Genomic DNA, 26,772 nt, shown 5'->3' with positions numbered 1-26,772 from the left:
TTTTATATTTGATTTGTGGTAAGAGGAAATGTTTGATTTTTCAGACCGAACAACAAAAGTAGTCCAGAAGTTCATCCTCTAAATAGCATGTCACTTTTGGTACTTTTTAATGATTTGATCCTAGCAAATGCATGAATGTTTGAGTCACAAAAGAAAGGTTTATGATTAGAATAATAAACTGCAGTGCTTTCCTGGATGGTATATATACACATTCATTTCAATGACGTGGCAGCCATGCTCATCACACAATTAAAGCTGGTGGCATTAAGAAACTGGTCTCCTGGCTTAAAAGGAAGACTGCTCTTCTATCTTCAAAGCATATTTATGTTGTGAGACATGTTACTGTAGTACCAATGTTTCTATAAGACATTAGTGCTGTGTAACCTACAGAATTCTTCAGTAATTCTAAATCAAATCTGAGAATAAAGCATACATGTGAAACTATTGGAAGAAACCTGCTATTTCTGCTCATCTCGTTGCTTGAAAATTTAAACTTTATGATGATTTTACAACCAAAGTGTCAGTGCCACTGCTTTTCTCGACGGAGCAGAGAAGCCAGTTCACAAACGATGTTTGCCTTCATCCTGTAAACACTTGTGGACAGGCTTAATTTTATACCATTGACAGTCTCATTGAATTCAAGGGGATTATTTGCATGAGTGTTTTGTGCACCAGTGCTTGCTGCGTTTAAACCATTACTGTAACATACATGTTTTGAGGGTCAATAAATTAGAAGTCCACTTGTGTCGTCTTGTAAATGCTTTCCCACTTTATTAAAAGACAAAGCTGATAGCAGGACCTGTCTCTCCACTGCTACCACACAGCAGACAAAACAGGAACTTTCACACAATTTACCCCATTGTCGGGTCGTTCCAGACCTGAAACCTCCACAGGATAACACACAGCCTGCAGAGAGGCCAGGCCGCTCCTTCTGCGCTCTGCAACCCAAAAGGAGTTGACAGAGCAGGGCCACGGGGGATGGGATATCCCCTCTGGAAGCTGGAGCGCTTCCCAAGGGAGCGCGTCCACGCGGGGTAGGGTAGGTCTCCACAGGCCCCCGGCAGCCCCGGGGGTGCAGGGGAGAGGGGAGGATCGGGGAGCCCCGCTGCGCCCTGACCCTGCTCACCCCCACGCCCCGATCTGGCCCGGCGCTCCAGGCCTGCGCGCCGCCCTCTCCCCTCACAGAACGGGATCGCAGCCGGGCGCGTCCCCAGCCAGCAGCGTCTCAGTGGGGCCGGCGGAGAGCGGCAGCATCCAGCAGCCCCGCGGCCTGCGGGCCCTGCCCCCAGCACTGGGCCGCGTCTCCCGCGGGAGGCGGAGGGAGCGTAGCCGAGAGAGCCTCGTTGCTCCTTCCTCCTCCCCTTCCTCCCCGTCCCCCTCAGCCCCTCCGCAGGGCCGGGCCGTTGCGGGCGGTGCAGCGGCGCTGCCCCCGCCCCTCGGCGCTGGCGGCCGGGCCGAGCGGCGGCGGGGTCACGGCGGCGGCCGGGTCAGAGGGTAAAGGTTGCTCCCCCAGCATCCTCCGTGCTGGATACTCAGCCATCTTGGATTCGCGGGACAAGAAAATTCATGCGGTGAGTCCGGCCCCGGCCGCCCCTCCCCGGCCCCGCCGCCGACCCGGGCCTTGCCGCCGTCTCGGCCGCGGCCCGATGTGGGAGGCCCGGGCGGCGGCGCGGCCCTCGGCGGGGCTCGGTGGGCCTGGGGCCGCCCTGCCGGGTTTCCGTTTGCTTTTGTCTCCGAGGGGGAGCGGGGGGGACGCGCGGCGCCCGAGCCGGGGGCGCAGCCGCAGGCCCGGCCCGGCCTGCCGCCCCCCGCCCTCCTCCGCGGCCGCGGGCGGCGGCGGCCCCTGGGCGCCGCTCTGGGGCCGGGCGAGGCCGCGGCCCGGCGGTGTCCGGGCCCCGCATCCTTGCGGCCGCCGTTGGCAGCTCGCCCTGCGGCCCGCTCGGCCCGCCCGGCCCGCCCGAACGGCTTCTTCCCGCCGCCGCCCCGGCGGCTGCTACCGGGCCTTCCCCGTCCCACCGAGCCCGGCCCTGCGGGGCCGCACGGCCGCCCTCCCCGGGCCCGGCGCCGGGGCAGCGGAACCTGCCGCCCACGGCCGGGGCTACGCCGGCCCCGGGCTCCGCCGAGCGGCCGTGCGGCCTGCGCCGCGGGCCCCGGGCGGAGAAAGGGGGTGAGACGGGGCTGCTGCTGGCTAGCTTTCGGTTGAATTTTAAATTATTTTTTTTTTATTTTTGCCGGCGCCTGTTTCATTCTCCTCCTGGCGGCGGTTAAGGCGGTGTGTAAACAGGTTCTGGCTTTCCCTCGGACGTGTTTGTAAAACAAACTTGAAAGGAGATAGAGCGCGGTCGCCGGAGGAAGGAACCAGCCTTCCCCTGCCCGCCTGAGAGGCAGTGACAAGGTCTGGCGTGAAACTGACCTGTACTGGCAGAGGAGGTGGCACAGGGTGACAGGTTAGGGATAAGAGCGGGGATAGTAGGGCGGTGGGGAAAGATACGAGGGCCAGTGATAGCAGTCTAGTTAATATATGTATGTTCCCGGTGAAAACAAGGTACCAGTTAGTGGATATTCTCGGTTTTAGGCTGTTTTTTTCTTTGTGAAGTTACAGGTAACTTTGTTTTGGAAGCTCTGTAATGTGGGAAAATGAAAATATGCTTGTATAAGGTGTTAGTTGCTTCTGGTGCTGGGTCACATCTAACACAAGCATGTTTAATTTCTGCTGTCTCTTTTATCAGAGAAAAAGTTGTTTCCAACTTTGCACTGTTCTATCCCCAGGGGAGGAGGAGAACTTTCTGTGTATCTTTCGTAAATATATATGTGTGTGTGACTTGAATGTGTGAAGGAGACGCTCCTGTGTGCCTGCACAGCAGCAACATCTGCTGCTGGTGACTGGCTGCTAGTCTTAACTCTTCAGCTGGGGAAAGATAGATTAAGATGATCAAACCTGCTGTCATATCTGTTATTGGAAAACTTTATGTTTTGGGAAAGTTGGATTTGTTTCAGACTGTTAGGACTTGTGAAGACCTGCAAGAGCAAAATAATTGTAGAAGTTTATATTGCAAAGGCATCTTATTTTGGACCTGGAAGAATGGTTGCGTATGTGTTGATGTACTTTGAGTTCTCTTACAAAGACATTAATAGAACATAGCTCACAGGATCAAGTTTTGTGATCCTGAGCATGATGTATCTGTCCCATGCCTGTTTTGCTCTTCTTTTTGCCCCCAACTTCCACTGTTGTTGATGTTGAGTATTCAGCTGGTATGCTAAACTTCAAGGCGTTGACTGCTTCTGATTTTAGAAAGGGATTTGAATACTCACTTATCAAGAGCTGACTGACTTGACTTGCAAGTGTATTTCCGTTTTATTTTCAGGAAGTTGTTGATAAAGCTAAGAGTGTAGTAGTAGATAAACCTTGTCTACATATCTCTTCTAGAAACTTAATACTGCTGTCAAAGTAGTCATTGTTATTGCAACCTATTTGTGTGTCAGTTCCATCAAGAAATGAGAGAAAAGCCCTTGGCTAAACTGAAAATAAAGAAACCCCATAAATTTATAATAAAAAATGGATTTGAATTCTCTTTAAAAGAACCTAATTTTAGATAATTGTTATTTAGTGGAAAAAATAGGACAGTTGGTGTGTCCTGAAGTTTGATGCTAAAAAATTGTCCCTTAAGTGGATGTTTCCACCTGGAAATCTTGGTCTTTACCTCAGTTGTTTCACATGAAAATTTTATGTGCCTGCAGTGGACTAGTAGATCTCAGAAAGTATTTCTTTTTATTTTTTTAAATTTCTAAATCCATTTCTGTCTAGATAAAGATTAACTCTGAAATCAGGAACATTATTGCTTTTTTAGCCTCTGTTGTAGTTTTCTTAAAAATTATCCTAATATTCATGTTGATGCAAGGTCTGTTGTGTAGTAATTGCTAAGTTGTAACCTTATTATGGTTTTAAAGGGACTGTGTATCATAAGTTCCTTTATTCAAAAATATCTTCCACCTCCTTTTTATGACCTCAAGAAGTGAATAGAACTTAAAAATGCACCATAGTTGAATTAAAACAGAGGTGTCTATCACCTGACTTTCTAACTTTATTTGGAAACTGAAGAGAAATATTGAATGGCTTGTTTTCCTATGAGATAGTATAGAAAGTGCACCAAGTACAGAATTTTATTCTGAAGGAAGTAAACCCCTGTATCTAACTTTTTAAAATTGTCTTCTCTTAAAGCTATAATATGCTTGAATAAAAGGCACCTTAAAAAATGTGTTATTTAAAAAAAAATAAATTCTTTAATTCTTGGCAGAATATTTGCCACATTTGTTGTGTGTGCTTATAAATGTTAGCTTAAATAGAAAGCCCTTTACCAGTTTCTATGGAAGTACAGTACTTTTAGGAAGTCAAATCAATATTTTTACTACAGATTTAAATGATTGCTCTGTAAATGATACAGTTTTTCTCATTTTAAATTACTGTTAGTACAGTATGTATGTAAATTTCAAGTATTGACAAAAGCATAGAAGTTGAAGTTAGGTTAACTTCAATTTATCTGAGCTTTTGAGACATAAATAAGTAAAAAAATGTATGTCAGCATTTTACTATACAGAAGAAAGCTGCTAATATATTTATATATTTGCTTGAAATTTATTTTTATGTCTCAGTTGCATTGCACTGAACAGTTCAATACAGCTTGTTTCAGTTGTCCTTTTTGAGTAGAATTGGCCTTTTTTTCCCCCTTGGTTTTTTTTGTTTGTTTGTTGTTTTTTTTCCTTTACAGATGTGCTTTAGCACATAGGTGCTGTGTTTGTTGGTCTCTTGACCTGGAAAAGCATATGAATACCTGAAAGTTTGTGTGTAGTCTCTTTTGACTTAAAAGCACCTGCTTAAATGCTGACAGTGAACTTTGTGCATGAGTTTTCAGGATGGATGGTGTATTTTGACAGCTAACTATGCTTTTATTGGGCATTGTAATAGCGTAGGAAGAATTGTGTCAAATGAAAATGCTACACAGTAGGATATTTTAAATTGTCCTTGTGGAATTATTTTGGTTTTGGAGCAGGTGTGTATATACCAAGCATAGTCTGTGCTAATCAACAGGAGATTCTTACATAGGATTGAAGATATTTTTGTGTTTGTATATGCAAAAATGGAACACAAAAACCTAACCAAAAACCCAGCCATAAAATGTTCATATTGCTTATAATATGTATTTTATCTTTCATTTTTAATACTTCATAAAATAGAATATTTTTGTTGTGGTGGTGTGCACTAGCTCATCTTCTGGTCTGTGTAATAGGCTCTAAGTCAAGGTGTAAGTGGTTCTTGCCTAAAGGGGTTACTGAGAAACCCTTAACTTGTCTTGCTGTAGCATTGGTTATCAGTAGCATTACAGAAAAATGTGGATTATTTTTTCCCCTGACTTGGTTACTCTGCCATCTGATTGCTTTTTGCAGTGCTAATATGTATAATTTCACAACTCTACATATTTCCTAGGAGGATTCCTTTCAAATTATGCTGGTAGGTTAAGATTTGATTATAATGAAGACTTTTTTGAGATACATCCTTCTCTTGTTAAATTGCAGTGCAAGAGTTGTTAATATTGAAATTCAGTAGTAAGTAACCCATTGTTTTTTCCTGTTTTCCTTTTGATTTGGGATAATTTATGGGGGGATATTTTTAGGAATTATTTTTTACCCCATGTCACTTGGGATTTTTTTCCTGATTGTTTTTTTTTGTTTACTGAACTTCAGAAGCATTTTTAAAATCCTGCTTTCAGATTTTTTTGTGCTTGAGATTGATCAATGATGTTTGATTATAGGTGGCTGAAGTCAAGTTATTCATCATAAGGTGTAGTTTATTTAAACTGAAAACTGGTATAAAATGCTGCTGTATTTGTGGTAGATCAAATGGAAACTCTTACTTTGCATTGCTGTTGCTGAGCAGAGAGTAATCCATTGGGCTGAATTGGACTGTGTTTCTGTGTGAGTTACCTACTGAAGTGGTGGGTTACTCTGGGTAAGTCATTTAACCAATTCATGGCCAAGTTCTACTCTGTGGTGGGAGGATAATGGGTTCCTGTGTTTCACTTGCCTGGTTCATGGCTTCTGTGGAACCATGTACCAGTAGCGGTTACTACATATAGTTAGCCAAAACAATGTTAACCCCCCAAAAAGATGGCTCTGTACCAAGTTCAATAGGTGGCAATTGTCTTGTTTGTCCTTATGTGTTTCAGAATGGCATGTCCACAATATTTTCATTACACTCTAAATATGTGTGCATTTGGAAACAATAGCAGGGAGTTATCAGGCACCAAAAAGAGGTGGCCAACTATTTTTAAGATGTTAATATTTAGATTTGTAGGCAATATCTTGGCAAACAAGTTTTTCTGAAGCTGTCTTTGTAACACAGATAATGATATTGTAATATCATATCTTTTCTGTCAGAGGGTTGTAGGAAACGCCTGTTTTGGTGTAAAATGAGCAACTAATGCTTGTGTCAGTGGACTGTGTACTTGTCTTGCAGTCTATACGACTGTGAGTTTTTGCTTTGAGCTTCAATGGAATAGTATTTTTCCCCTTCCAGCTTATGAAAATTGCATTGTTTGGGGCAGAATGACTGTTCCCTGTAAGCATTTTTTACTCGAATTTTGAAAACTATTCTTGCAAAGGAAATGTTGCCAGAGAATTGTAATGATGGAAAAAATGTTTGCCAATGTTCCTTCTGTTGCACTGCTGTGTAGGGGACTTGTTTGGGTATATGCTTGAAGTCTTTTACCATTCAGTAGTGATGAGGTTTGTGAGGAAGTACTTGTTGCATATAAATATTTATTTTTTGGATAAGTTTTAAAAACAGGAAAACATGTGTGAAGCAGGTATTTTATGTAATGACCGAGCAGGCTAAAAAAAATGTATGGAAGAAGGTCATCTCTTGAATGTTTGTACTGTGTGTTGTGATGTGGAGAAGTGGAAATCTGAAAGGTTTTCAAATAGAAATCAGCTGTAAGCAGTGTCAACTTTTGAAAGACTGACAAGGTGATGAGCAGTTCTGAATGTTAAAGTACCTTGTGATGCTGTGTCCAACTGTGAAATGGTTTTACACAAAAAATCATTTTAATGAGATGTTTATTTATTGCAGCATTGGTACTATAGGTCTTGATACTTTGCTGTCTGATGTACTTTTCCTAACATGTCAAAAGCACCATTGTAAGATAGAAGGGTACTTTATGTTGAAATCTTAATTTGTTGGGTTATTTTCTGGATGTGGATGCACATTTCCAGTCAGATCAAATTGATTAAGATCAGCGTTACACATGACAGTAAGTCAGTATCAGTTTTTATTTTATGGTGGAAGTTAAAGTAAATTCAGGAATTCAGGTTCCTTTGCTGCTGTGGTATGGAGTTGGTTTTTTTTTGTTTGTTTGGGTTTTTTTGGGTTTTCTTTTGTGTGTGTTTTGTTTTTTGTTTTTGGAAACTTTGGCATTTTTAGGATGATATGTTTTGGTCAATAAATACATGTTTTGTTTCCCTCAATTTCCTGGAAGTTTAGTTAGGCAAGAGCATAAATGTTGTGAGACATCTATGATGGAGCAGGGACTACAAAAATTTCTTGCAAGGATAAAATTTCATTTTCAGGAATATTGTGGTCTTCTGAGCTTACCTTAGGTTAGTGTATGTTGTGAATACCAGCAGGATATGATTGATGGCAAGTAGTAGTTTCATTGGTATTAGTATTTTAATTAGGAATTGCAAACTCTTAATATTAGATGTGATCCTAATCTTTTATTGTCTCTGAAAGACACAACTAGTTTAAATGTTTTTTGTTTTTTTTTAAAGCAATTGGCTGTTCTTCTATGGTCCACAGGGTAGAGTCAGTTTTTAATCTGAATTAGGTTTTATAGCAAGAGATCAGCAAAGTCTTGAAAACTAGGATGACCAAATGTAGGTCTGGTTGGTAACCAGGAGTGACTCACTAAGAGCAGCATCTTTAACTCCCCCTTAACAATGTGTTCCAGTGTACAGCTGCTGGCCTCTTCTATAGTAATGAATACCTGCTTCTGCTGAGTCCAGTTATTAAAGCAAAACCATTTTGAGCAGTGTATTTTAAAACTTAGTAGACTAAAGGTACTTCACAGGCCCTGGTGTTAATGCTACTTAGGAGGGAGCCTGGAGAAGAGTAACAGAGGCTGAAAATGACTAAACATTGGTAGTAAATGAATAAACAGATAGTAGATATGTTGATATCTAGTAGATAGTAGATATAGTTGATAGTAGAATGTGCTTCATGGATTATTTTATGTTTTTACAAACATAAAAATTTCAAGAAACATAAAAAATTAAAATACAAGAAACAAAAATTTTAAATAAATATATAGGTAACCCAGCTTTTGAGTTAACTCAAAAGTTAAGCATTTAACTGAATTTACATAAATATGCTTCTATATGGAAACTGAAATCAGAAGGAGAAGTTAAGATTCGAATTATGGTCCTACAGACCTCATAAAATCGTGTCTAGGTGAAGGAAGGAATTTCAAATTAGTGCACCCTTTTGGAAAAGAAATAGTCAGACATGATCTGGTATGTATTCGGTAGGATGGCAGCTGATTAAGCTGGTGTAAACACATGCAGACTTTCAGTGTCTGTACCACAACTCTTTTCCTGGATATAGGGGGAAAGTCACAAAGAGACGTGGAAAAGAAGGAAGTTAAGGGTAATCATGGTTTAAGTGTTAAGAAACAGAACAAATATTTAAGAAACTAATTTTTATTAATTCTGCTGCTCATAGCAAAGATTTGTGTGATTAATAGTGTTTTCTTGTGTTTTGGTTTGTTTTTTTCTTTATCTACTGAATGTAAATTAAATTTTATAGTCTCAGATGGTTCAGTATTTTTGTGGCTGTCAGGAGAGAACTTCAGTCTGGATCAAATCTAGTATTGTGCTCCAACTGAGCAATTGTTCTTTGTGCATATTGATGTAACTGTCCATGGCTCTGCAACAGATTCCAGTGCAGTACTTAATTTTGTAATGTGATTCTAAAAATAAGTGCATAGTCTTATGTAACACATCTTGTATTGTTAGCACCTAGAGGCTTCATCCCCACTGGTATGAAGTGGAACACAGCCTACATAATTTTTGATTGTGGGTATTTACATCTGAAATACTTTCTCTGTCAGTGTCTTATGGGCAAAGAGTAGCTTTGTTTTGGGAATCATGTAGTAGTTTTAGGAATATCAGATATCTCATTTGCATGGTGAAGTATGTTACTGCTTTGCCTATCTGAGCAAAACAACAGTTGGAAAGGTACTGTGTAGTTCAGTAGACATTTGTTTCCCTAAAGCAGCTCTGTGGATTCCTGCTTACAGGTATGTGTGCCTTCTCAGAGCCCTCACTTAAAATTGACTCTGCACTGGAACTGTAAGAGTTCTGAAAGTCTGTGGATGCTTCAGACATGAAAATGAGATGTTAATCATATTAGTGCAGCTTTGAGGGCAAACTTGAAATCAGCTTGAAAAGAAGGGTGACATTTATGATCAAATTACACTATTCTGTTAGTTTTTGTACACCGCTTACTGTAGTATTAGCAATGTTTTGATCTCTTTAATGTGGCTTTTCTCATGCTTTTTGAATTCGGGCTGCAAATAACATGTTAAATTAAATGATAAAGTGCCTCATGTCTTGCTGATAGGATGACACCTGTACAGAGCAAATGTATCGTATGTAAATAATTTAAGGGACAGAAATCAAATTTATCAAGAATTACAGCTTTATCTGAGGAACTTGGTTTTTATTTTTCACCACTTCTTGAAGTAGGTGCTGTGCTTTTACATTAAGGGCACAGCTGAAATTTCAGAGGAGAGGATTGAAAGTTCATCTCAAAGTCTGAGGCCTAAACAGAGGCAACCATTCTTTATTCTGTTGGTGTCCCTCTGAAAGTTAATTTTCTATAGTATTGTTTACTGATATCCCAAATGCTTCACTTTACAAGGTCCTTCTCTTCCCCTGAGAGGTCTGATACTTCAGTGGAGAATGAATGCAAAGGGATCTGAGGAAATAGATACTTGTAAAATGAAACAAACAGGTAATCTCTTGATTTGGTTGCATCTTTAACAATAAATGAGATGTTTTTAGATGCTTTTAATGATTGTTTGATCTGAACAATTCAAATTATTCAATTTTCTAGCAATATCTAGGCTAGGTAGATGTAACTTTGGCTAGGTGGATATAACTTTGGGGCAGGGGGAGTGCTGTCCACCCTCAGACTTTCTTGTCAACTATGGGAGTAATCTGGAAAGACTGAAAATATAAAGCTTGATATTTATGACACCAGAAGCCCAAGCTTCAGTGTTAGGATTACCCTTGGCAAAGTATGGGTTACTTCTGTCCATCCTGAGGCCCAACAGCACATATACATATTCAGGTAGTTAGATAGGTGCTATTTCTAGAAGTGTAGGTTTTGTTCTCTTTGTAGAAAGGCTGAGACTGTTCCCCAGCCCCGGTGGAGCAGGCATGCACGATAGGTAAGGAGAAGGTGGGTGAAGGAAGAGGCCTGTGTGCAGACCATGCCATGTTGTTCTGATCCTGGTGTGTCAGCCCAGGCCTAGCCTGTCACTTCATACTGTGCTTGTAGAGAAGAAATGCAGTATTGTTATAGCAAATATGTTTTTCTGCTCCGTCTGGTATTATTTCCTCTTTTTCTGGAGTAAGTGTCCAGGGAGCCAAATGCAAGAATAATGCATTGGTTGTGTATTTCAGCATTTTTGTGCACAGTCTTTTTAAGAGTGTATCCCAGAGTTTGCTCACCACAGCTGTCTGTCATCTGTTTGTTCACTGGTAAGAGAAGACTGCTAATGTGAAGTAGGTCCTGCACTGAGCTGTCTTGGCCTGGTTTGAGTAGGGCTGTGTCAGGAAAATGTTGGTATCACCAGGTTCATGAGGGATTGTTAAGTGAGAGGAGTTTAATGAAAAGAATGTGCCATTTATTTTTGTGTGGAGAATCCGTACACACTATTTTTATTTTAAACACTTAGTTGTCCTGTTAATATAATTTATCATTGTAAAGTTAGTGTGTTATCCCTCACTCATCATATAACTTGATATTTATGAAAAGCTTCAGAGTTTTGTGGAAGATGGCATAACCTCCCTTTCCTGTCTAATTAAGCAAAACTTTGAAGTTTTATGTGAGGTTTATTCAATATCTGCCTTTTCGACTTGCAGCTTATAGAATGAATGGATAGTTATTTAATTGATTAACACAGGGTCAGAATGAGCTCACATCCCTCTAATGTTGCCCTTGCCATGGCATGCTATAAAATTGTGTGGGTATGTTTTGATCTTTCTGAGATATTAATATTTTGGTGATGAACATGTTTTCTGTGAAAACTTTCAGTCACTAATAATTGTAGTGACACTCTAAAGTATCTGTTACTGTTTTTACTGGAAAAGCAAGAAATGCATAACATCACAAGAGAATGACACATTTTGCGTAGAAGGTAAGCTTCTGAGATTGTTATGCATGAAGACCATTCAAAATAATTCAGTTGTCATTAAACTAATGCTGAAGCAGGAAAAAAAGTGAAAATGGTCTTGCTTAATTAGTTGCCTTCATGCTTTGTAGTGTCAAACCCAGAAGACATACCAAGTTTTGCTTTGGTTTGCAGAAGAAAGTTCCCTTTCGTGGTGTGTTTCTTCTGTATGAATGCAATTTCCACAGTTTTGCCCACAGTGTAATTCTCTCATTTTTTCTCTCTCTTCTCTATTTTCCTCTCAGAGGTGAGAGTCCCATGGTGGTAGGGGTGCTGTCTTAGAACAAGACAGACAGCTGCTAATAGAATGGGTTCCACTGCAAGGCCTTGTCGTTCCTGGGAAACATCACCAGGTCCTGCGCCTGTCAGCAGTCTGACTTCTGTGGAAACTGCCAAACTGGCAAAGTAAAATGGGAAAAATCAGAATTATAAATGGCAAGGTTACAGATAAAAACGTGTCCCTTGAGTAAGAACTGGACTCCTAGTGATACCTTGTAATTACACATCCATTATGAGAATCTAATCTAAATTTGAGGTTTGAAGCGATAGAAATCTATGCAACACTGCTGAGATGGTCATATTCTTCACATATTGCTTCTTTAATGTGAATTATGATTTACAGTCTTAGCTAGTAGAAGTTTAAATTTTTTTTCATTTTGTGTGAGAAGCTTTGAGTTGGGTTAGTACATAAACCTGGAGAGCTTGGTTCCATCCAGTCATGAAGGCTTCCCAGTGTTAATACAGGCACATTATGGTGAGGAGTAAAGTTTTGTCTGAAGACAGGGATTTAGGTAAATGCAGGATACTCCAGGTAGCCTTTTTTTGTCTCCTGTACTCCCAGATTGCCTCTCTTTTTTTTGCCTTAGGTATGCTTATGATTTGTTAGTTTGTTTTTGTTTGAGGTTTTTTTGTGCTTTTCTTACTCTTCCATCACTTCTTTTCACTGGGTTTCATTTCTTCCCCTGCAATTTAAGATGGAAAAGTAAAGTTTTGGATCACCTCATTGTTCTTCCTGATGCTTTGTTTTTGTATTGCAGTGTCAGACTTGTCTCATTTTCAGTTCATAAACTGTGAGGGATATAGGTCACTGTTTAAATGACAGTTAGAAGTTTTCTTGCAAACAAACCCCTCCCTTAGTACATAAAACCCTGCTTCAGTGGCCATTAAAATTGCTAACTCAAGGGAATCCGAATTCAGGGAATTCTGGAATGAAGGTTTTCTTTCCCATCTTAACTCAGGTTCCATCTGCATGTCAGTTACACATCAAATTTTGATTTTGATCAAATAGTGTTTTCCCCAGAGCACTCTAATCTCATTGATTAGAGAGGTTTTATGGTGTTCTCACGCTGTGGTTTTTCTTTTTTAATCCCATTGTTCAGATCATGCTATCCAAAATTTTAGGCAAATACAGTATTGTTTTCTCTCCAATTTCTTCATTACAGTTTCATGGAAGTGCTTTATAATATGTTTTTGAAAAGTTATATTTTTATATTGCCTCACTGAAGTGACAGCCATACATTACAAATGGAGAAACTGAGATACTGGCTTAGTATTTCATAACAGAAATACCTTCATTTAATTTGCGGCTGTAAATAGTTAATGCTTCTCCATGGACTCATGAAATATTTCAGGCAGAAGGCACTTGTGAAAATCTGTGTGTGGCTCCTTCAGCATATTTAAAAAAAAAAAAATAAAATACAAACCTTAATGGACAGAAATGAAATTGGTGTACATATGTGGCATTTAAACATCTTAGCTGGACATGTTTTTTTTCTATAGTCTCTGTGTCATTAATTAGCAGAGGATAAAGGTGGATCTTGACAGTGGTCCCTGGTCCATTGGCCAAAAGAATGGGAAAATCCAGAAGGGGTGGGTGCAGGATCTGAGGCTCTGCATGCTGTAGTGTCTGGGTCTTTGGGATTCTCTGCCTACCCATCAGCATCTTACACATCTCTTTCTTCAGTTTCTGTTTCTGTTCCGAACTTCAGTTCTCTTCTGGTTTCTTCCTCCCCTGTGTTATAGCTATTCTCCAGATAGCACCCAAGTGGTATTTAAGACAATGACAAGCATTTCTCAGTCCTAGGATGACTGGTCCTTAGCTATCTCGTGGCTAAGCCTACATCCACACCATCGCACAGCAGTCCTGTGAGGAAGGGGAAGTGTGTTGTAGAACAGCAGAGAGCCTGCGCCGCACGATCTCGGTGTAGCATGTGAGCAGGGTGGTGCAGAGCCTTGCAGCTGAAGCAGATTTGAGGAGGTCTTCATTGGGGTGGTACACAGTGGCTTCCTAAGGAGAGAACATACTGTACTTGTCACTGTTGCACAGCATTCAAGTGCTAGAGCATCCCAACATACTAGATTTTAAAATGTTTCCAGCTGGAGGGGGGTATTTTTCTGTTGAAAAACATTGAACTCTCTTAGCTGCTCTAAAAAATAATAAATTTGATCAGTTGGCCTGTAAGATGGTTAAAGGTTGTGTTTGTTTCTAAAAGGCTTATGCATTCTGTAGTTTGGCCAAGTGAATGAATATGGGGTCATAATGACTACTGTTATACAATACAATATTACTACCTGTGCTTTCTCTAACATTTTAAGTTGGTCTTAATTTAGTTAAGACTGAATTGATATGTTTTCATAGCTTTTTCTTCTTTCAAAGTAGTGCATTTGAAGGTGATTTTAAACAAGGTCCATATTAAAGTGCATTTTGTGTGCATGCAATTTATTGTGCTGTTCTGAACATGAAGCATGAGATGAGCTATAGAAAATTTCTTGAAAATCCTTAGTTTAGAAATGTTTGCTTAAACTTTAAATTACAGGATTTTGTTCAGAATTCCTAACTTTAAAATACACAGTTTTCAGAGGGGGCTATCTGCCCAAGATTTCTTTCGAAAATGGCTCTGGAGTTAAATGCTTAAAAAAATATTTTTTGTTTTTGTTTTATTTTCTGAAAGGAAGTGTCACTTAAGGAGATAAGTTATGTCCATAGGAAAGTTTTTGATATTTTTAGAAATGGATTGGAAAGCAGTTAGCTGTAACTTCATAGTTAAGGAATGAATGCTATTGTTTGTGTTGTAAAATAAAATACTTTCTCTGTAAGGATATAGGAGGATTATGTCATGAGAAAAAGGATGAAGCAATTAAAAGTGAAAGTGTTACAAGATGAGTGAATGTTCTCAGGTGAGGTGAAGATTTTAGTTTTATTTCGTGTGTTCACCTGCATTAAAACCTACTGTGAAAATAGTAAAGATGTTTATTTAACGAATATATGACTCATTTTCTCCACTTTTGTGTTTTACAAGTGAGACCTAATACCCAGACTCAGCTGTAAGTCCTTGGGTGTCAGCTATAAATCCAGATCTGTCCCACATCTTTCTCCACTTAGTTTATTGCTTTATTGCTGTTGAGTCTTCTGGCTTCAGCTGGCTAACGGGTAGGCATGTAGGCCTCTGCAAATCCAGGTGAAGAAGCACGAGAACTTGGGTATCCTTGAAAATGCATGCATACAGAAGTGAGCATTTGCTCTGTTAGTGAACGTGCGTAACTGAAAGAGTGCGTGTTATGGCAATGTGTATAACAGGTCACAGAGACATCATGAATATTGCTGTACCCTTGTCTTCCTTTTCAGACTGTGCTTGTGCCAATACACATGCAGCCAGTCTTAATGTTGTGCAGATAAGCTGCAAATAATCAGGGATTTTCACTAGGATGGACTTAAAGCGTGTGAGTTGCTGAAATAAAACTTCCTTTTTGTGCTTCAGTTTCCAGATGGGTATTTTTTTGTTATTATGCAGGTCTTGTTTTCTGTGTGTAACCCAAGATTTTGGTAAGAATCTTCTATGTAAATAGGCAGTAGAGCTGTTAGACCTGTGCTAAAGCATAAGAACCCTAATAAACCTGGTATCATTATAGCAATTACAGTATAATAATGATTGAGAAACCTTTGAATGATCTTAGAAAAACCCTGCAAAAACCCAAAACCAAACCCTGTACAACAGTGTATAGTCAGTAGGATCCCTATGGGATTGCACATTTTTTGAAGACTTCCTCTAATGTGCCTGTGTGAGTAGTGATTATCAAAATGTCAAATGAGAATTTGGTTAGCATATTTTCCTGTTAGGGATCAGTTCTTGACTTGTATTTTCGTCTCCCCCACTCTGTCGTCCTTCCTGTGTTATGGTGCTTGTCCTTCTTGGTGAAGGGCCTGTATTGAATTATGGTTTGTTTACAGACTCTTCACAGGCTGCTTACTGCCTGCTTTTTAGGTACAGTGCCTCTGGGATCCTTGCTCTTCAACCTTCTTTGTCTGGCAAAACCAGAGTTTGTACTTCAGAAAATTTATTTAGATTCTTTTGGTTGAGAGATAATTTTTTAATGTATAATTTTATAAGGATGTGCAGTGTTGCTTTTGCAATGTGTGCTTCCTCTTTCAGATGCATATATGAATGTTTACCAGTTCTGACTAAAAAATGTGTTTCAGTTTCATGCTTTTTTTAAAGAAAAATTAATCAGAACGGTATAAATTGGATTAGGAGTAGAACATTCAGAATAAAAAGTATGCAATATATAATTTTTGCTCAATGACTCAGTGTCCTCTCTAATTGTGCACTTCTCTTGAGATCTATTGTGAGAAGGTCCCTACTGGGCCACCATGCTGTCAAGTACAAAGTTAACTCAAGGTGCAGTGTTTGCTTGCAAAAACCTCCTTAAAATATGAGCTGTACTATTTGCCACCAGTTTGTGTGTCCTAAGAAAGTTCAAAATCAGGCTACATTGTTTTCCAGGTTTTTTCAGTGCTTTTTTTATTGTGTTTTTTATTTTATTTTTATTATTTTATTGGGGTTTTTTTTTCTAAGTATGTAATGTATTCAAGAATTATATTACATTACATTATGAATTTTTTCAGTGGTAATTTATCTTTCTGATGTTTTTGTTCTTTAAAATGTCCATTAAGCTTTCTAACTGTAAAAATTATGCTTGATACTGATGGGCTTACATAAACTGGTGGACTTGCATATAAAGAGGTACTTGATTTTGTTTTAAAAAAAGAGTCCTGGATCATTAATAAATGTAATGGAAAAAATCAAATTTTCTGAAAAGAGCTGCATAAATGGTTAAGGGAGCATCCATTAGGGCAGCAGACATACATTATTCCCTTTTACATCACGTAACTGACACATGTTAATCATGGTGTGCTTCAAAGGAGTAAACTACTGATACAACTTCTTTCATTTGGGCTTTTATCTAACTAAACCAGTTAGAAAATATGACACTCTTTCATACTTTATTTAAAACTTAGGTTTCATGTGGTTTTCAAGATTCTTGAAGGGTCAATTCCTTTAAAAGGTGAAATTTCTGTTGTATTACGTGTCAGCCTTGCTGAATTTAATTTCAGTATTTAAACCAATAGTTTCTCAATGTTTAGTTAGCAGTTAATAAATTTAGTTGTGAAGATTCCTTTTGTGTGTGCATGTGTCTTCATCCTCTTACAGAGAAGTTTTGAGATTTCTGGATTTTTTTTTTTCTATTTTTGCTGATTCTTTAGTGAAAAGTATGTGTTAACTCTTAATTTGCAACTGTGAGTTGCAGTCTCCAAATTGATATGCCATCAGGTATATATTCCAAAATTGGACAGTTAGGTTTTTACATACAGATTTTTTTTTTGACGGATTATACAGCCTTAGGTTATGGATATGGTACATTTTCTTTTTTGTAGAATTAAGTAAGCAGTTCTCAAGTGAACATCTTCCTTAGAGAACCTTCTTATGGGAAATACACCAAAATTAAAAGCATGATGCCCATTTAAAAATACCTTTAGCTTGTGTCCAGATAGGAGACAGAGAGTAGTGCCTTCTATTTGTTTCAAAGTATGCCTTTGTTAAGTGAACAGTTTGGATTATTAGGATGCTTAAAATGACCTGATGGACTTTCAAAGTAAGGTTTTGTCTCTAATGTCTCTGTTAACCCATTAAGTAAATAAGGTCTCTGTTAAAGGGTTAACACAGATATTATGTAGGTATTAAGTCTAGGTTTCCTCAGTTAACTTCAAGGAACTTGCCGTAAGTTTGCTGTGAAAAGCAAATGTCCAGAGCCAGGGATTCCACTGTTGTGGCTAAATTAGGAGCAGGAGAACAGATTTGGAATCTCCTGATTTGGCTTTCAGTGTCCTGGGAGGTACTAGCATATACTAGCAGATACCATTAAAGACTGTAAGAAGGGTGTCCCCTGAAAGCTATTTAAGGGTTTATAAAGTGGAATTATTATTATTAATATGTTCTTTATTTATGTGATTTCTCTGATTCTTTGGAGCTGGTCTTGCAGCTCACAATTCCAAGGGCAGAGTGGAGTAAGCTCTTTTAGTATTATTTTTGCTTACCTGTCATATCTTGAGAATGCTGGTTTTAACCATTCATAGTCTGCAAAAGGTACTTTCTACAGGCAGTTGTATTGGGTTTGGCTGAGATGAATTTATTTTCCCACAGCAGCCCTCACAGTGCTGTGCTTTGTATCAGTGGCTGGAAAGGGGCTGATAACACACCAGTGTTTTGGCTACAGCTGAGCAGCTCTGGCACAACATCAGTGCTGTATCTCCAACTTTTCCCCCACATCAGTAGGCTGGGGGTGGGCAAAAAACAGCTGACCCAAAATAATGAAGAGATATTTCATACCATATGAAGTCAGCTCAGATGTAAAAGCTAAGACAAAGAGGAGGAAGGGAGGCGATGGTACTTGTTATTTTACAAAGTTTGCCTTCTGCAGCAGTTGTTACAGGTGCTGAAGCCCTGCTTCCCGGGAAGTGGCTTGCTGATGGGAAGTGGAGAATTAACCATTTTTTTCCTCTTTACTTGTGCACGTGTAAACTTTTGGTTTTGCGTTAATAAACTGAAACTCTAGAGTTGTTTTCCATCTTACTTTCTCTCCCCTGTGAATGTGGGAAGGGAGAGCAACAGAGCAGGTTGGTGGGCACCTGGTATAAAACATATTCTGTGGTGTCAGCCTTCTGACAACGTCTTCCATTGCAGAGGAATGGCTTTGATGCAGCCATGTCTGAGCAAGCTATTTATGATCATTACCAGCACAAAAAGCTTTGTGCTTCCATTTTTCTCTGCCTTCATAAATGCTTCCCGGCGAACAACAGTGTGCCAGCACAGGTACCTGTATGACAGGAAAATGAGCAACTAAACAAACCCAGAAGATCCACCCAGTCAGTAAGCTGGCTAGAAAGTTGCTGTGAGAACCAATGAAGAAGTTGCTTGACAGAGCCTGCTCTGATAAATGAGGAAAGTAAGGGGAAAGTAAATTTTAAACTGTTCCGTGCTAGACAGGCTTGCAAGCACTGCCTCAGGCTATAACAATTATCTCTGTTTTCCAGCAAGGCAGCTGAATTAAAGAGAGCTGCTACATCAGGAAAAGAGGTGCAAGTTTCTAAGAGATACTTGAGGTAGTTTGCTGTGTTTTTTTCCATCTTAAGCATGATCTAGGAAGCTATTACTGTTCTTGGGGGTTCTCACAGAATAAGGCTTTGGAGGTCGTAACTGGGACTGTTCTATAGATGGAACAAGATTGACTCAGCAATTAATTTAAACATATTGAACTAACATGTTTTCGGTCTGCTCGTGGTGTGACTAATGTGATATTTCACAGAGTATCCATTGGAAATTGGCTGAGTTGAAGTGAAGTCCAAGATTCATTCTATATAGGATGCCCTTTTCTGTAACTGTCTGTAGCAAGTATACTTCTTTTGCATATCATTCCCAAAATAAGTTCAGCTTTTTACAAACATCACTTAGTAAACTACTAACCCAAAATAGAATAGTTAAGTTGGGATGAATTTGCAAAATGAGTTATGGCAAAATTAAACTTTATGGAGGAAAATCTTCAAATCTGCCATCTTACATGCCGCTAGTGTTTTTTTAGTTTGGTTTTGTTCAGGTTTTATCTGTATGCATGTCTTATCCAAAGGTAATTTTCTGATACTTTCCTAACAATGAAATTAATTTTCATCTTCAAGTGTGTCTGTTTCCAGGAGCCAAACCTCTGTAGCAGCAAGTCCTAAGTTGAGCTCTTGGCTGCTGTAGCCTGAGTATCCATTATAATAGACTTACAGAATTTATTTTGCTAAGAATAGCAGTTTTTATAGTAAGTTCTGTTTGTCTCTCTTCTCAAACTTTAAATGGAGACAGAAGCTGCATTCTTTGCATTCTATCCATAGTGAGGGAATGAAGGAGGGAACTCATGCCTTTCAGTAAAGACTATAAACCTGGGATTTGCTCTTCTGCATGGCTGCAAAATATTCTAATAATTCCCTGAAACTTTGTTTGTGCTTCTACACTCAGCTGGTTAAGATCTGTCCAGTACTAAAAAAAATCCAGTGCAGAACTTTAGCTTTAGAGACTCTTTGATAATATGCAAAGGAAGGAAAAAACAACTCCTATCGTGTTAAATCTCTTTCCCATCTTAAGGGCTTACAGTATTACCAATCTGTTGCTCTTGGTGTTTAAATGGTACTGTCTGAGATCTTTGAGGTTTCCTCCCTGGTCTCAGTTGCTCTTTATGCTCTTGTCAAAGTGAGCAAAAATGAATATAAGAATGTTCAATTCAACTAAAAGCAAACTCAAAAATAAACGTATTATTTAACCATTTTCTTAATTAAACATGAACTGTTACATTATGCTTTTTTCAAATCTTTTGATTTGTTCTGGTTTTTTTGTTTTTTTTTGTTTTAAGAGTCTGTTGAACTTTCAAAAATAATTTTGCATATTGGTATTGTAACTTAAAACATACCTCAGGGTCCAGATAAGTATAAGAGCAGCGATTATACCAGCGGGTTTTTTTTAATTGATTTGCCATGGAAGGGTTTTGAATACTTATTTGGTTATTGTATTGTTATAGCAGCTATTTTTAAGGGACAAAATGCTGACAAATAGGTAGGAAGAAGTTATTGGAATGTGAGGTAGCTGGGGATGAAAGTATTGGGAAAGCTTCTTGAAAATACTATACATTTTTATATTTAAATTTGTGTAAATATCATAATCTCTAGCCTTGACTTTGGAGCATTATTTGGGTGCTTTTGGATGGTACATACCTTTTAATCTTAATTACAAACAGTCAAGATAATCTCTGGGTGCTCATTTCTAAATGCTTAATTAAAAACTGCAGGGGAAGGATTTAGCATACATAGTAACATTTGTCATAATGAAATTTGACTTAGTCTTAAATATTCTAGTGTATCTTACCTTAAAAGAATGGTTCTTAATATAAAATAAAGGAGTGCTCAGTATAGCTCCGTTTATAAGAGGGCCTGTGTAATGCCACAATTTTAATTACAAGGTCATTGTGCTTTCAGATGTATCTGTGCTTACATTAAAAAGTTTTTTTTTTCTTTAGCTGCCATTTGAATGTTACTAGTGCCTTATGAACTAGTGAGTGGAATTACTGTTCTGGTCCATCAAGAAATTACATGTGGGGTAGCATAGACAATACTGAAGCAATAATTAGACTCAAAGAGTTCTCACATGATCACGTGCAATACATCAAAGAGAAGTTTGCTATTTAGCTATTCCAATTTAAAGAGCAAAAGGCTGAATTGTTCACTGACTTTAGAACTGAGCAGTTTTATGAGAGATTAAATGAATAAACTTCATGTTGTTTCTAGGTACTTTGGATTTAGCAATCAGGAATAAAAAGTTGTTTTCTAATCACAGGCAAAATAACCTGGACACTGATCAGCTGGAAGAGATGTGCAGTTTGCTTGTCAGTACTACTTTGCTCCATTTTATTAAATGAGTGTAAAATCTGGATGGGCCCTGGAAGGAGATAGGCTTATTTTTCATGTTAAGTGCAGTTAGAATTTTTGATTTTTTGATGGAGAATTACAAGTCCTCTGCGAAGACTAAATTGTTTTACCTGTTAACCAGTGCTAAATATAATCAGAAAGTCTAAATTGTAACTATACCTGGCCAAAGACACTTTTCAGTTAAACATTCACTTACAAGAGACAGTGCTGTGATAGTTCATGTGAAACACAACTTTTTTCAAAATTCCCATATTAAGGATATGTTATTACGGGGCAGTTATATATCATGGTGCCTTTTTTTGTATTTTTCTCCTTGATTTTTTCTCCCTTGCTGTCTCTTTAAAACAAGAGGAGGAAAAAATGAAGGGAAAGGTGAAAGTCTCTTCTGCAACCCTCTTTCCTCCCTTAAAAACAAAGGGATGTGGATACAACTTAATTTTCAGACCCTAATTTAAAATAGTCTGGGCCCTGTTGGTATCAGTAAAATTCCCTGTGTGTAAAAGCACTTGCTTTGGGGAAGGCATTGGCCCCAATCCCAAACAAAACATAGCTTGATTTAAGTCATGATTTCTTATTTGACTTCAGTGAGGCTCGTTGTGTATATAGCATTTCCACTTAAGAGTATATTGTGTAAAAATAAAGTAAAAGAGTGATTGAAAGGACACTGCTGATTTGTTTTAAGTTGAGATTTTCCAATAATGCATTTTGAATACTTTACCATAAGATCTTTTTATTTATTAAAATACGCGGTTTTCCCCCTTGCATATCACTTGCTGATTGACAAATAGCTGCAGAAACCTTTGCTGGTCAGCAGAGGTATCTTGCTGTTCTGTTCTCCTGGAGAACCTTGTGCTGTCTCTTCAGGGGCAGGGTTGTTGCCCTTGTTTGTTGCTCTTGTACACTGGTTGGTCTGGGCAGGTGGGAGTGCATGAGGAGAGCACAGCATCCATGGATGAACCACAAAGGGCCTGTAAGAATTAAACCAGTGATCTGCAAAGTGCTCTCAAGCCAAACAAGCAAAAAGGCTAATGATATTTTAAGTTAACTGTCCTCAATGATTTGCATTTGTTTGTTAGCAGGGCTGACAAGAGCATAAACCACTGTTTGATGGTTTAATAAAGCCCATGAGGGGTATTTAGTGAAGTCATGTGCTCTTGATTCTCTACAGATGATGTGTATATTAAGGGTGAAGGCATTATCACCTTGTCTTTGTGTTCCTGAGTCCTACTTAGGGCATATGTAGCTGTTTATCATGAATTGCACTTTTATTTTGCTGTTTCTACTGCATTACTGTAAAGTTGCTCTACTAACAACCTAAAAATAAGGACATTTTGGAGTTAAATTAATGTCCACTTAAACATCAGTGGATAAAATTCTTGAATGCACATGGGATACAACTGTGGTGTTGAGTTAAATGGAGCGATTGGAGAAAAAAAATACACTCGTGTCTGGACTGTGTTGTTCATATAAATTAAACAGAATGGATCTTCATCAGTGCCTGACTGGGCTAGACTAGCACAGGTGTGTGCTTATAGCTCCACATAAATATATGATGCTTGAAGAATTAAATGGGAGAAGAACTGGAGAAGTCAGAATCTATTAGATGAAATAGAATGAAATTCAGTTTCAGTGTATGAATTAGCTTAGCTGCAATGGTGTATAGTGACCAACTCCAAACAAAAAAGCAGGAATATTGCGTATGTGCTCAGATGTGTGCTGAACTCCCAGTGTTCAGGGACTGGATTGTTGCTGCTGGGACTGTCTTGGTTCTGTTTCTGGACAAGTTACGCCAAAGCCTATGTGCTCTTAAGCTGGAGCTTGGATCCTGCATACAACAGTTGGACAAATACTTAGTTAACCTGTCAACTTATTTGCTAAACATCTAATTGAATGTAATACTCCTTTAACTATACTAAACAAACAAAGGAAATATTTTTGCAGGTTTTTAACAGATGTGAAGATTGCTTTGGCTTTGAGGCATGAGTCATCTAGGTGTTCACACTTGTATGCTCACAGCTATTTGAATATTTGACCTCTTCTATTTGTAACGGGTATTTAGCTGGAGTATTCTTGGTGCCTTCCCGTTTGCTGACAACACTTGGCTATTTTTGTTTTCCCCTGAGCTGCGCAGTTTTTTACTTAGAGTTTCTGGCCTTTAAATCTACTTGCTCTTCTTGTCGTTGGCATCTGTGGTAGTGGCTTTGTGGTCTCTTCAAGCTCTGTGTATTGTAGGGCACGGCCTAAAGATGGTGGCAAGGTGTAAAAGCTTCTCAACAGCAGGTGAGATGGATGCTTAGCATGTGCTCCAGGCTGTGGATTTGTGGGGCACAGTAGTGGATCTCTTTCCCACATCATCTGGGAATGAAATAACTCTGTAATACAATACAGGTCTGCAGTCATCTTTGTCTATCAGAGAGAGTTCACAATCTATAGGTGTTAGTAAGATAATGGCTTTGCTTCAAGGATTTAGCTGAAGGCATAGTGATGGCCTGTGTATTAGAAATGGAAGAGGGAAGGGAAGCATCCTACAGCCTCACAGATGCTGGGTGGTAGCTAGATTGGTCTTACCTGCAGGTGTGGCCGAAGCACAGCTCTGCTTCATATCTGATTTCTGTTTCCCTGGCTGTAGGAAAGAAAGGTCAAGAGTTCTAGCCTTCTGGGGGGATGTTTTTGGTGTTGCCTTCATTTCTGGCTGTTTTGACACAACCAGAGAAATTTTAATATAGGGCAGCAATATACCTGTGTTCTGCCAGAGCCCTCATATCTGTTGTAGAGGATCTGCCTATGCTATTTGACCTGAAAACAGATGGTCTCTCATGTTGTCAGGTTTTTCTAGCTGACAGCATCCTTTCTTTTGCCTCTTATTTTTCACTTTTTTTTTTTTCCCAAATAAGACGGCTTTTACACTGCTTGGAGACTTTGGCTTCGGGTTTTCCTTGCTCTCTTTTCAGACATGAAGAAAAATAGTCACAGTTGAAGGCTTTATAAGCTTTACCTCCAGCTCTAGTGACCTCTTTGTATTCACTCTGTTGCTGTCACTGTAGGTGTCCCAGCAAGTTCATATTGCCCACTTCGTCCACCCTGCTTGCAGTTCCCTTTCTCTAAAGTGAAAAAAACCCCAAACCGAACAATCAACCCAAACTCACAACAAACCTACACTCTCTCTCCTGTTCTTGATGCACTTAGCCACTAGTCTTACAGTCATACGTATCCTACAGTTTGTCACTACCTTTATCTTTTTGGAGTCACTGTGGAATTGTGCTGTATCAAATTTCATCACACTACAGAGAGAAAGGATTTTTTGCAGCCTGTTTGTATAATAGCAAAACGGAGGAGAAAGATGAAATAATTTTATCCTGAAGCATTCATCTTCTCTCCCCTTTCCTTCAGGCTTTGTGACTTGCTGTTCTCTTGGCCATTCAGGAAATTAATTGGTGTCTCTATTGATTTCAAGACACTACAGTGGAAATATGAAAGCGAATGACGCAGAGGAAGTACCTTTATTTTTTTAGTGATGCATATCTGCTAACAGTAAAATACCTGATTGATTGGCTTCTTTAAGACACTAAGATATATGGTGATCATGGGAATAAAACAGGGTTCTCTTAACTGGGACTCCAGAAACTGTATTTTTGACTTGAAGCATCCTTAAATTTTTCTTTTTGTCTCAGTGGAAGACTAAACTTCAGGCCCAGTGCCCAGAAATTTTGCCTGTCCTATTCCTCCCCAGATGAAATCTTCAGTGTATGTATGCTCTTCCACATAGTGAGAAAGACATGTGTTTGTGCACAGATCAGAGGTGTTGATTTTAGTTACCTTGTCAGAGGTGCAATATGTGGAGGAATTGAAATTGTAAGTTGTGAAGTCATACAGGCTAATGAAGAATTTTGAAAGGAGTGGTTGAGAAATGCAATTGAATGTCAATATGGTTAGCCAGAAACTGAATATTGTCTTAGGCTTTATGAACTTGAATATTCTTCCATTGCTCTTTGTGATCTTTTCAGGACAGGAAGGATAAAATAAAGCTTACATTATAAGAGTTTTATATTAAAAAAAGTTTTTAAAAATCCTACCAATTGGTAAAGCTTTTGAAATCTGTAGTCTCTTGGGAGATCTTTTTATTGAGGTCTGCATGTACAGACGTGTGTGTGTGTTTTGTTTATATCTTTATATCTCTATCTGTGGATTGTTATGCCCTTGTCCCCTAAGTTTGGTGAAACGAGAATCTTTGTTCTGCTGGGATTGTTAAGTTGTCTGTGTGGCGCAAGTGAACAAGAATGTGTTGTAAGGTACCAAGTTAAGTGGTTCATTTTTGTTTACAAGTATACTTGACAGAAAAGTATACAGAAATGTGCATGGTTTAGGATTATTGCTCCATTAATATGTCAAAGCTATGTTACTTCATAATTATCAGATGTTGACTCTTTCTGAATGGAAACTGTTGTCGTAATTTGGATTTACGTATACAAAGAAAGACAATGGTGATATTATATCATGAAGTGGTTAAAGGGGAAACGGATGCTAGAACAAACTCCAAGCATTTCTTTTTCCCTCCTTGATTTTACCTGGATAGTTAGAAGATTAACTTGGATATTTCTTGCATCTGTACTTGCTAAATGTGACTCTCAAGTCTTGGAGGTAAACTTCTCTGCAGAGTAATGGTGGTTCTGCTTTGAGAGCTGGCTTCCATTCAAGTTAATAGTGGTAGTATCTGTAGTAAAAGATCATTCAAGATGACTGGTCCTTTGTGCTTAATATTTGTTTTCTGTTAGCTGTCTTTTGTGTAGTTATTTTGTGCTCTTGCAAAGTTCTGCATGTTTGAGCAGTTTATAAATAATTTTTGATTGTCCTAAGTGCAGTTCATTGATGCCTGTTCTACTTTAGGCTACAAGTGCTGCATCCTGAGATGCTAATGTCAATGTAGAGCTGTCTTAGGTGACTGTAAGATGCAGTTGAAATAGAATATGGGAGAGAATTAACAAACGAGCTGCAGATAAATAAAGTAAGTGTAAACTTGTAGTTTATTGTGTATGGTTGTTATTCATTTTAGAGGCTTTTTGCATATCTGTGTGACAAATAAAATTATTGTATTCTCTTCAGCATGAGCCGTTAGAACTCTGGTGTGACAAATTTAGTATTATTGGCTTTGTTCCAATCAGTAACATCGGAGGAAACGTGAGGTATGTTCCACTAGATGCAGTGACTAGGTCCACCTCACTTATGTTTAACTACTGCTAACAAGTTGGAAATCTGATTCAGCTGCCTCTTCAGACATCTTTTACAGGCAGTGGCTTGAGATCACTTCAGGTGCAATTCCTTCCCTGGCACTTCTCTTTCCTGTTGGTAAGGCAAACCTAGGTGTTACTTTTGAAAGCAGGATTCTTAATGCAGCTGTTTCTGAGTTCTTCAATTACTGGCAAACAACCTGTACGGCAGACTTGGTTGGTTTGGTGGAGCATACAAAAAGGCCTT

At 38.9% G+C, this 26,772-nt stretch overlaps 1 protein-coding gene across 8 annotated transcripts in view; it reads left to right on the top strand.

Annotated features, from left to right (window-relative positions):
- Window positions 1–1,068: 1,068 nt before the first annotated feature.
- Window positions 1,069–26,772, top strand: part of CNOT2 (CCR4-NOT transcription complex subunit 2) — an 83,339-nt gene continuing 57,635 nt past the window's right edge. For 2 of the 8 annotated variants that reach the window (XM_086884423.1, XM_086884420.1), the window contains exon 1: window positions 1,069–1,571. The gene's annotated coding sequence lies outside the window, so the exon portion shown is untranslated. Of the gene's footprint in view, window positions 1,572–2,059; window positions 2,448–26,602; window positions 26,644–26,772 lie in introns of those variants that run through there. The other 6 variants (XM_086884427.1, XM_086884426.1, XM_086884421.1 and 3 more) reach the window with 6 other exon arrangements.

The sequence above is a fragment of the Cyanistes caeruleus genome, chromosome 4 (assembly GCF_971803275.1).
Source record: "Cyanistes caeruleus chromosome 4, bCyaCae1.hap1.1, whole genome shotgun sequence".
Lineage (NCBI taxonomy): Eukaryota > Metazoa > Chordata > Aves > Passeriformes > Paridae > Cyanistes > Cyanistes caeruleus.
This window is presented reverse-complemented; position numbering and strand designations above follow the sequence as displayed.